Source organism: Biomphalaria glabrata, chromosome 5 (assembly GCF_947242115.1).
Source record: "Biomphalaria glabrata chromosome 5, xgBioGlab47.1, whole genome shotgun sequence".
In the NCBI taxonomy this organism is placed as follows: domain Eukaryota; kingdom Metazoa; phylum Mollusca; class Gastropoda; family Planorbidae; genus Biomphalaria; species Biomphalaria glabrata.
In genome coordinates, this window is record NC_074715.1 from 45508040 (window position 1) to 45519422 (window position 11383).

The following is an 11383-nucleotide window of genomic DNA, read 5'->3' on the forward strand; positions in this document are numbered from 1 at the left end:
GCCGCCCAATGTGTCGACCTAAGTCTGGGTAAAGTGTTCTTGCGATTTAACATTTTCGTAAAGTGATGGGTAAAAAGATTTCACGCGACTGTTCGACAGGAAGGAACATTTTTTTCTTAAATTTTATTAGAGATTTTCCTCTATATTTCAGCTATATTTAGCAAGCATTTTGGTGTATTCGATGTACATAAACTAAGGAATATCGATAAGATCTAGGTATTGGAAAAAGTAAACGATAATTTTTTTCTTTGCACTTTTTAGCATTTGAAACTCATATTTTTAGCTCTTTTGCACGTAGCTAATAGTTTGTTGTTTCTTTTAGTTGGCAACAGCGATCTTTCAATATAGCGTCCTTGACATTGTTTAGTTCTGCTATTTATTTCAGAAATCGTTTTCATAGTCTTACGTTTTGTGTTGTTTCTCTGAAGTTACCTTATATCGCCCCGACATTTCTTTATATTCTTTTTCCTCTTTCTGTATTTCATTGCTGGTTAACCTTTATTTAAAAAAAAAAAAGCTGTACTAAAAGGGAATTCCTGTTTTATCATTAAAAATCCCAATACAGTATTATTTATTTATATTCGTTTTTTTTTTACAACAGATGGTTAGTATCTATCAGAAGTTTACGCCAAATTAGGTGATCATCTAATTCTTTGAAATCACTTGGGCCCAAGAAGGAAAGGCTTACCCTATACTGTCAAAGTTCAAATGAGATAACTAATAAAAGTTTGACCTTTAAATGTTCCAGTCGAAAGAAAAAAAAACACACATAAAAAGAAAACATCTGAAACCTGGAAGCCTAAAACTTTGATAATTTGTTTAGTAATTGCTCGCACTTGAGCAGCCTTTACTTAGAGGGGATAATGTTCATTGTCACAGTGTAACCTGATGTTACACTTAACGTTGAGCTCAACAAACATTGTTTAGACAACACGCTAAGTCGCTCTAGTTGTGTTCATGTTCACTTATGAGCGGCTCGCTTAATTGGCCGTTTCGGTTTATAGCGAGAGTTCAACCAGTAACGGATTAGTTGCAATATTTTGGCCAACAATGTAGACTTTCAGTCTCCGAACTGTGCGTTAGTATTGTTAATCTCGTTCTCTCTCTCTCTCTCTCTCCTCTGACTTTGTCTCTATTTCTTCTCACTCTTCTTCTCTCATTCTCTTTTCTCTTCCATCCCCTTCCCTCTACATTTCTCTCTCTCTCTCTCTGTATTTCATTTTCTCTCTCTTTTTCTCTCTCTTTGCATTTCTATTTTCTCTCTATCACTTTCTTTCTCTCCCGTTTCTGATGTACTTATCTGCCCTCTCTTCACTTTTTCTTTCTCTCCTCTCACTCTATTCTTCCATTCCCTCCCCACTCTGACAGTCGTACTTTTTGCCCTCCATTCCCTCCCCTCATCTCTGCTGCAGTACTCATCTGGTTATTTCACTTCGTAATATGTCTATGCATGTTTTTTCATCTCTCTCTCTCTCTCTCTTTCTCTCTCTCTTTCTGCCTCGCTTATTCTTTCACTCTTACTCTCTCTCTCTCTCTCTCTCTTTCTTTCTCTCTCTCTTTCTGCCTCGCTTATTCTTTCACTCTTACTCTCTCTCTCTCTCTCTCTCTCTTTCTTTCTCTCTCTCTTTCTGCCTCGCTTATTCTTTCACTCTTACTCTCTCTCTCTCTCTCTCTCTCTCTTTCTCTCTCTCTTTCTGCCTCGCTTATTCTTTCACTCTTACTCTCTCTCTCTCTCTCTCTCTCTCTCTCTCTCTTTCTCTCTGCCTGTTTTTCGACTCTTCAGTTTAAGCCATCGTAACCGCCAACAATCAAATGGAATCCATTATAAAGTAGGCGGGTGCAGTAATAACGTAAGATAATGTGCATGTGAACTACCTATCACCAGGGCCGGCCTTTAGGCTTATGGAAATTAGGCAGCTGCCTAGGGCCTACGGTGGTGGGGGCCTCGCACAGGACTCGCAGCTATCTATTTAGTTGGGTGAAACTTGTGCCCAATGTTAGTGTTGGGGGGGACACTGGGTTTGAAATAAATTCCGTCATTTTTTCTTTTCGTTGTTTAGTTTTCTATTAAATTTGGGGGCCACTACATTCACTTCGCCTCGGGCCCAGAGGCGTAGCTGAGAATTCGCCATCATTTGGGGGCCACTACATTCACTTCGCCTCGGGCCCAGAGGCGTAGCTGAGAATTCGCCATCATTTAGGGGGCCACTATATTCACTTCGCCTCGGGCCCAGAGGCGTAGCTGAGAATTCGCCATCATTTGGGGGCCACTACATTCACTTCGCCTCGGGCCCAGAGGCGTAGCTGAGAATTCGCCATCATTTAGGGGGCCACTACATTCACTTCGCCTCGGGCCCAGAGGCGTAGCTGAGAATTCGCCATCATTTAGGGGGCCACTACATTCACTTCGCCTCGGGCCCAGAGGCGTAGCTGAGAATTCGCCATCATTTAGGGGGCCACTACATTCACTTCGCCTCGGGCCCAGAGGCGTAGCTGAGAATTCGCCATCATTTAGGGGGCCACTACATTCACTTCGCCTCGGGCCCAGAGGCGTAGCTGAGAATTCGCCATCATTTGGGGGCCACTACATTCACTTCGCCTTGGGCCCAGAGGCGTAGCTGAGAATTCGCCATCATTTAGGGGGCCACTACATTCACTTCGCCTCGGGCCCAGAGGCGTAGCTGAGAATTCGCCATCATTTAGGGGGCCACTACATTCACTTCGCCTCGGGCCCAGAGGCGTAGCTGAGAATTCGCCATCATTTAGGGGGCCACTACATTCACTTCGCCTCGGGCCCAGAGGCGTAGCTGAGAATTCGCCATCATTTAGGGGGCCACTACATTCACTTCGCCTCGGGCCCAGAGGCGTAGCTGAGAATTCGCCATCATTTAGGGGGCCCGGGGATTTAACCTCTTTTGGGGCCCATGCATTTTGAAATTTGACATCATTTAGGGGGCCCGGGGGATTTAACCTCTTTTGGGGCCCATGCATTTTCAAATTCGACATCATGACATGAGACATTGGCAAAATATTTAATTTTTAATGTAAAAAAAAAAAATTCGAACACTCATTTTGCCCCCCCCCCTTTTTCAAGTAGGAGTCCGGAGGGATAATCGAATTCCCCCCATCCCCCCACCATAGCTACGCCACTGCTAGGGCCTGCAATTACGAAAGGCCGGCCCTGCTACTACTAGGCCTACTATATCAGGCAGAAGTTACAGGAGCGTACTCTATAAAAGTAAGTAACCGATGACCTTAAGGTTACTTTACTTTAAGTACTATTCGATCATCACACGATACCAGTCGAATCAGCAGCCAGGGTGCAAACCCAAGTCATTTAATAGGCTACAGCTGTCTTGCGCTCTGCCAATTCATGTTTTAATTCGTTATTTTTTTTTGTATTGCAAGTTTCATTTCATTGTGCTTTTTTTTTCCCGACTCAAATTACATTCTGCACGTGGCACAATGCACTTGGCATGGCGCATTGCACTTTGCACATTGCACATGGCACATTGAATTTAGTACTTTGTTCTCTGAACTTTGAATTTTCGCTTGACTCATTGTATTTTGATAATTTCACATTTCTCTAGCACCGTGGACTTAGAACAAAGCATTTAGTACATGAGTATTGAATATTAAAATTTCAATCTGCACACGACACAATGCATATGTCTTTTCAAGGCTGTGAACCAGGGGTGGGCAACCTTTTCATAGGGAGGGCCGCATTAAATGTGCTTTTTATATAAGGGGCGCATATATATATATATATATATATATATATATATATATATATATATATATATATATGTGTGTGTGTGTGTGTGTGTGTGTGTGTTTCTGTGTATGTGTTATAACTTGGGAAATAAATGTTTATACGTATATATATATATATATCAACAGCAAGTATAAATGTATAACATAACTATTATTTAATAGCTTCCTACTTTGTTGTTATCTTTTTACATAGTATTTCACCACCAATGTACATTTGTACTTAATGTGAGGTATTTAACTGTTTACATTCGTGTATAATGTTTTTGTACTGTGGCACTAACTTACTGGTTGTTATTCTCATGACTGCTTTCAAATTGCAGTCAGATAGTATTGATCTGTTTTTAGACTTGTTTATTTTCAAACAAGAAAATGCTTGTCGCAGATGTATGTGGAACCAAATAATGTCAAAAGTTTAGCAGCAAAGTTTTTTAAAGTGTGGAAATACAGCTTCTGGCAAAGATCCATAAAATTCCAGCAGATAAATTGACTTGAACTTCTCCTTCAGGTCATAATTTGCTTGCAGATCAAGCGACTACAACTGTATGTCTTCTGGAGCTGAATCAGCTTCTGCATTAAATGGTGAACTCAGGATATTGAAAACTGGTTCTAAGCTCTTAATCTCCTTCCAAATTCGACAATTAAGTAATCCAACTGAGTCTTGTACCGTTCAGCCATTTCACTAGAAATGGTTTCATCTTTCAACAAAGGAAAATGACAAAACCTGTTTTCATTTGCATGCCTTGAGAAAAGGGAAAGCTTTGATTGAAATGATTTAACATGTACATACATTTCATGTGCAAACAATCCGTTGCCTCGAAGTTTCATGTTCAATTCATTCATTTTCTCCATAATATCAATGGCAAACACGAAATCTGTCTTCCACTCTACGTTAGAAATATTTGTAACAAAGTCACAGTCAATGTCTTTCATTTCAAGGAACATAACGATGTCTTTCTTGAGATCCCACACTCTTCTCAATACCTTGACTATGTTAAGCCAGCGGATACTACTGTGGTACAGAACATCTGAGTGTTCAGTTTCTAAGTCTTCAAGTAGTTCTCTGAACTGCCTGTGATTAAGACCCCTAGTCCTGATTAGGTTGATCAATGTGACTATTGGGTCAATAACATGCTTAATGTTTAATGCAGCTTTACACAAACTTTCCTGGTGAATGACCCAGTGGAGAGGTAAAAGTGTATGGTCAGGATAGTGTTCTTTCATTTTATCACTTATCAACTTCAATAAACCTTTGTTTTTCCCAGTCAAAGTACGCGCTCCGTCAGTTGTTACACTTACTATCTTGTTCCGTGCCAACCCAACCCTTTCAACACAGTTCTTAATAGCATCAAATAAATCCTGGCCTGAGGTTGTATCTTTGAGTGGTTCAACACTGAGTAATTCTTCCGTGAGCTGAAATGTAGTATCAACTCCGCGGATGAATATCAGTAATTGTGCTGTGTCCTGTACATCACTACTTTCGTCCAATGCCAGCGAGTACCACAAAACGTCCTTGCTTGTATTGTGTAGTTGGAGCATCAAATTCTCTGCTATCTTTTCAACACGCCTAACTACAGTTCTCCTTGACAGAGTAATGCTATCAAGTGTGTTTTTCTGTTTGGGGCATATAATACCGGCTGCTTCTGACAAGCATTCCTTAATAAATTCTCCATCTGAAAAGGGCTTATTTCTTTTAACAATCTTGTGGCATAGCACTAAACTAGCTTCTGTTACACCTTCTTGACGATTGTTTGGTAAAAATACTTTGCTGCTTCGTCAATTTATCAAGTAACTCCTGGCTTTTTATTTGTCTATCTTCATTTGTGAGATTGCACCTGAAACCAGGATGCTTCGTTTAGTAGTGTCGTTTTAAATTGTACTCTTTAAAAACCGTGATCGGTTCACAACACAACAAGCACACTGCTTTACCACGAAGGTTACTGAGAAAATACTTAGCCGTCCATCCATGGTTAAAAACACGATATTCATCTTCTATTTTCCTTTTTTTTTTAAAGCATTCATGATTTAAAGTAAAGTTTTAAACATTTATATCTCCAACCCAACACAACTTACATATTCAAATAGTACGCTATTTAGACAACTTTAAAACAATGTGAAGACACTTCCGGTTGATCGAAAACGCATTTCGAATCTTTACCTTAATGTTTCAACATATTGCCGATAGGAATAATTTTCGTTTACTTACAACTTTTTATAATAATAGAGAATATTTTTTTATCTTTTTCATGATCAAAATCGATATTTCAAAATATAATAATTATATAAACTGTAGACAGATGTTTCAAAAATTATATTGATTTTTAATTATTTTTTTTTCACTTAATTTCTGTAGATGTTCGCGGGCCGCATAAAAAGGTCTGGCGGGCCGCATGTGGCCCGCGGGTCGTAATTTTCCCACCCCTGCTGTAAACTATTCCTAAGATTTATTTGTTTTTGTTTTTTATATATTTTTAGAAAACGAAATCTTTCAAATCTTTTTATTGGCTTCGCATTTTTGTTTCTCTCAGTTTTTGTTTCGCTAATTTATTCCATTGAGTTGTTCTCTATTGAATAAATGATCCTTGATTTTAATTTTCTTCTCCTTCAGCTGGCCCTTCTGCGCGTGTTAGGAAATCATGATTAATTTGTGTTGAAGCTGAAGTTATTCTTAAATTAACTTTTATAATAAAACGAAACTGAAAAAAAAAATTAAAAAACAAAAATTTCGCATTATTACATTCCCAGCACTGAACCCCGTAGAAAAAAAAAAGTCAATTTCAATTTTGTTCCGAATAATTTTCAGAACGATTATTAAAAATCAACAACCCCCCCTCCCCCCATCCTCTCAATCCAACCACACACACACCACACTTACGCTTCAACACACACACACGCGCACGCGTTACAATGAGAAAATCAAATGAAAAAAATATGAGCGTAAAAATTTAATTGAATATTTAATTTTAACTTTACATAAAAACTTAACAATACACGTCAGAATAGAATAGAGATCACGTGACGCCAGCTTTTTTTTTTTAATAATTGATAATGAGTCAAGGTGTCCATACAATAGTCATTTGTTGAATTATAATTTTTTTTATTATTTATTATAATTTGTAATGGAAAAACAAAATGTAAGAAGAGAATTGAGTATTTGATAATAGTTCAAAGAAGATGTGATGTGTCTATTAGTATCTAGTACTGTAAATAGCACTTCACGGCATCTTGTTTGTAAGATACAAACAAATTCTATTTTTTATTTGATGGCATTTATTTGGTCCATTGGTTAAAGTGGAGTTACGACCCTTGAGCCATTGTTACTGTTGTTACAGATATTTAGAACATATAATAGAATGCAGTTTTCTACCTTGTTGAGATTCTTTAGTCTGTTATTGTCTTGCTACAGTAGTGTTACCATTTGTTTGATTGTTTTATTTAATATGCATTTTCTCTTGTTAATCAACTCTTGGACTAGAGACAGTCCACATAGCAAACCAGACGACCAACCAGCGTGAGTGTGTGTGTGTGCGTGTGTGTGTGTGTGCGCGCATGTGTGTTGGATCGGGACCAACTGTTATGTTCGGCCTGGACACTGACCGGCAACGTCGCAACCTGTGGGCAGCTTAGACTAATAACCTCGTTACCACGTCACAGGTGATGACGTCAGACCTACGACGTGGCAACGAGCTTCTGGTCTAAACTGCTCACAGGTACCGCAGCCGCAGCTCAATGTTCAGGCATTGCTTGTAAAAAATAATATCATGTAACCTACATTATTGTTTTAGAATATAAGTAAAAAATAATACAAATAATTACAAGAAGAAGCAGAAAAAGGTGAAAGTGAAAAAACAAAAAAAAATGAAAACCTAAAAACTTAAGAGATTACAGCGACTATGAAACTTATCTAAAATTACAATGTACCCTTTTTGTTATATCAACCGAGTGGATAGTGACTACTGACCTAGCAGGCACATTTGAGGCCCTTAACATCCCTAAGAAGATTCTCGCTGCCTGTCGGATTGCAGCACTGCTGCAGACATTCCAAATCACATAAAAATCCCTCAGTGGACACAGGTTAAGGGGACTAAAGTAAATTTTATTTTTCTTTAACGATATTTTAAACTCTGAAAGTACCAGCAGATGAATATCTAAAACAATAATAATTGTATATATATATAGCTCTGTTCACAAACATAATGTAAGCTTAATGCTGTGGAAAACATCTAAGCATGTGTGAAGAAGATAAATACTGAAATACGTTTGGGACAGGTAGGCTACGTCTGAAATACAAGAATGTACAAGAATCAAGAATTAGTTGCTCAAAGAAGTTCCAACGTCTCCCAAACCACCCAGCCCCTGTTACAAAATATGAATTTCAGTTATTATAAATGTTCCTCTTTTTGTTCTTCTTATGGCGTCATTTAAACCTACAACCCAGCAAAAACCCAGGTAAACTCATCTATTTAGCTTTTAAAAAACACGTAAATTTAAATCTGGGGAGATTGTGAAAGAAACGAGCAGGAATCGCACTTTATGGCGGGAAAATGTCAACGACTGCTAGAAGTTGATATTTTAGTTTTCGAGAGGGTCAATTTAACTCTTGAAGTCACGTGGGAGCAATCACGTGCCTACGCTCGATACAACGATTTCGTTTTAAAAACTAGAACTTTTAACACGTCACTTCCTTCACAACGACGCTCGGCGACCTTTTCAACTTTGAAGCAGACTTGAAGTTCGTCTGGAGTATCACGTGGTGTGCGATCTTCACGTGGGTTCCATTAGATAACTATCTATAGCCTCATTAGGGGTGAAATCGATTAAAAACAATCATTTACAAACATTTTTTTTTTAAAGTAAGGTCAAGAGGATTTTCAAAGACTAGAATAGAATCATAGTTTGGCAACACTTGAGCGCCTAGATCCAGACTCCATTCCTGTCTATGTTTTAGTCGTTCATTCATTTACTATTCTCAAAGCTCCCTCTGTTTGTCCCTCTTTTTGTCTGGTACAAATTTTGAACACGTAATTATTCCACACCTATTTCTCGGATCAAATTGAAACTTTACACAATTATTGATTGCATCTAACGAAATACGAATGAATTAAAACTTAACCAATAAGTCAATTAATTAGTTTGTTTGATGTCGAAAACACGGAATTAGAGTCTACGTTATTATTCTAGTTGTAAATATGGAGTTCTTCCCCGTATATATAATATTGCTTGCTTCAATTTAACATTAATTAGATCTCAAGGAAAAGATTACAATGAATCCAGACTCTACATAATCTTCTATGCGCCTCTCCCAGCGATGCAGCCACCTTACCAAGCAACTCTAGTCCGACTAAATAGTAGGCCCAGAGAGCTTATTTTTTAAATCTAAATAATGCTTTTAAAAAATTTACATTTGATGATGACGTCATCGTTTTTCACGTCTATTTAAAGGAGAAGAAAGTTAATGACTGATGATTGAATTGTATCCGTAGAGATGAATCCATAAAATAAGTTCCTGACATTACATGAAAAAGTAAAGGCAGTAGGGTCGTTTTGATGGACACATGACTATCTAGTTAACCATCGGCCATAGAAGCAGATACCCCCCCCCCCCCCCTAACATCACCAGCCTCATGAAGAGCTAAGTCAGAAGCCGATAATTTACTTCACCCCCCCCCCCTCCCCAAACCTTCTGCATGACCGAAGTTGATGATCGTAGGCAATGTTCATGTTCGATACCATTCTCGAATCTATTTGAATCGCATGAACCACGGCCAGGTGGATATAGTAATAAATTTGTGCTGTTGAGAGTAATCCCTGGTTTCTCTTGACAAAAACATACGATCGTATTAAAATAAGTATCCAAACTAAACAGAATCCTGGCTTCATAGAATGGTGTCGCCTCTCTCAGTCTCACACTAGTCACAGTCTAGATGGCGCTGCAGTCATCTAGGACTATTCTTTGTCCCGTCCACCATATGTCAGACATGACGCTTTCAAAACAACAACCCCCACCCCCACCCTTTTAACTCCACTGTCACATGATGCAATGCCGCCAATAGTTCAACGTAACGAAACTTCTCAGAGAAGCAAACGTAGTTTATTTTCCGGTATTTTCCAAGCGTCTTTCTGGATGCTGTAATAAGTTTGACCTTGACCTGTACGTTACGGACGTTCCTTCGGAACTAAGATGATAACGTCATTACGTCCTAGTTCAGACGTCCAGTAGGGTACTAGGCAATCATGGCGGATGGGTACGTAGTCAAAACCTCGTGACGACAGTACAAATCGCATCTTAAGTCAGGCAAGGTATGAACCCGGGATCGTCGACAACCGAACGACAGTTCTGCGCGCATACAGCACGACCATCCAGCTCGTGTGAAATGACCACTGTAATGTTTTAAATGATATAGACTGTAAAATACAAATTGTCACTGTTTTTTGGTACTACAATCAGTATTACACTCTGCCAGGCCTTACTCTTTTTTTCCCTATTTTTCCCCCCTTTATCTCCTAGACGCTAACTGTAATTGACCTAGAAAAATTTAATGACATTACGCTTTCTCTGCGACTATTGTTCTGCGTCTAGCAGAAGTGAAAACAAGTTTTAAAAATACAAACTGTAGCCGCCACTGACAAGCCATCACTTTGGGCTACTTTTCCTTGCATGGAATCAATCTGCCGAGTGCCTTTTGTGTAGGCCCTGAACAAGGGAAGTAATTGTCTGAATACCGGAGTTTCAAGGGGAGGGGGGGGGGGAGAACTCTGCAGTACGTCTTTAATTGTCTACTGCCTATCGGTGCACTTAACACAGATTTAAACCTCATTTCTGTAACTTGAAAGTGTCGGGATGTCGAATTGAAAGAGAGAGAGAGAGAGAGAGGTAGAGAATAAAGGGGGGAGGTTAGAGGGTGCTGAGAAAATGTGGAGGGAAAAAAAAAGCCTAGGAGAAAGGGCGTGAGAGAGTGGCGGTAAAAGTTTAGGATGAAAAGTGAGAGGAGTGTGGCGCCCTTGAATTCAATTGCCCGACACCCTTTTACAATTAGGTAAAGTTCAATTTGAACTCGTGTGAAATGTTCATTGTAAATGTGCCTGATCAAAGTATAGGTCTCCTCTTCCCGCTCCCCCCCCCCAACACACACACACCCCACTCAACTATTTTATCATTATGCAAATGCACCTTGTAATTCAAGAAACTGGTAGAAAAATGATGTTGATAAAACAATGGCGACATTTGGGATGGATAAGTCTACTTCATCTTAGGTCTAAGACCCTTATAACGGCCTCTTCTAGTACATTTGTAGTTGGCCGGTAGTTCGTACAAAGTTTCTTTGGTTTGAATTATTCTATGACAATGAAAAATGTTTGTATAAAACTTAGTCGCTCACACTTCTAATTGTGTCCAGTCCCTCTTTTTTTTTTTTTTTATATGTTCGTCCGTTTTTCTTTTTTTGTCCAGCCCATCAATCAATCAACAACCTTAAAAATAAATTTCTGGCCTGTGACCATTACGTAACTAAAGACTAATGGTGAAGTCAATATTGTTTCTTATGATCACACCAGTATCTCAGTAAAATCGTATGTCTCTTTAATGTAGTCAACTTAAATCAATGTCAAGTCA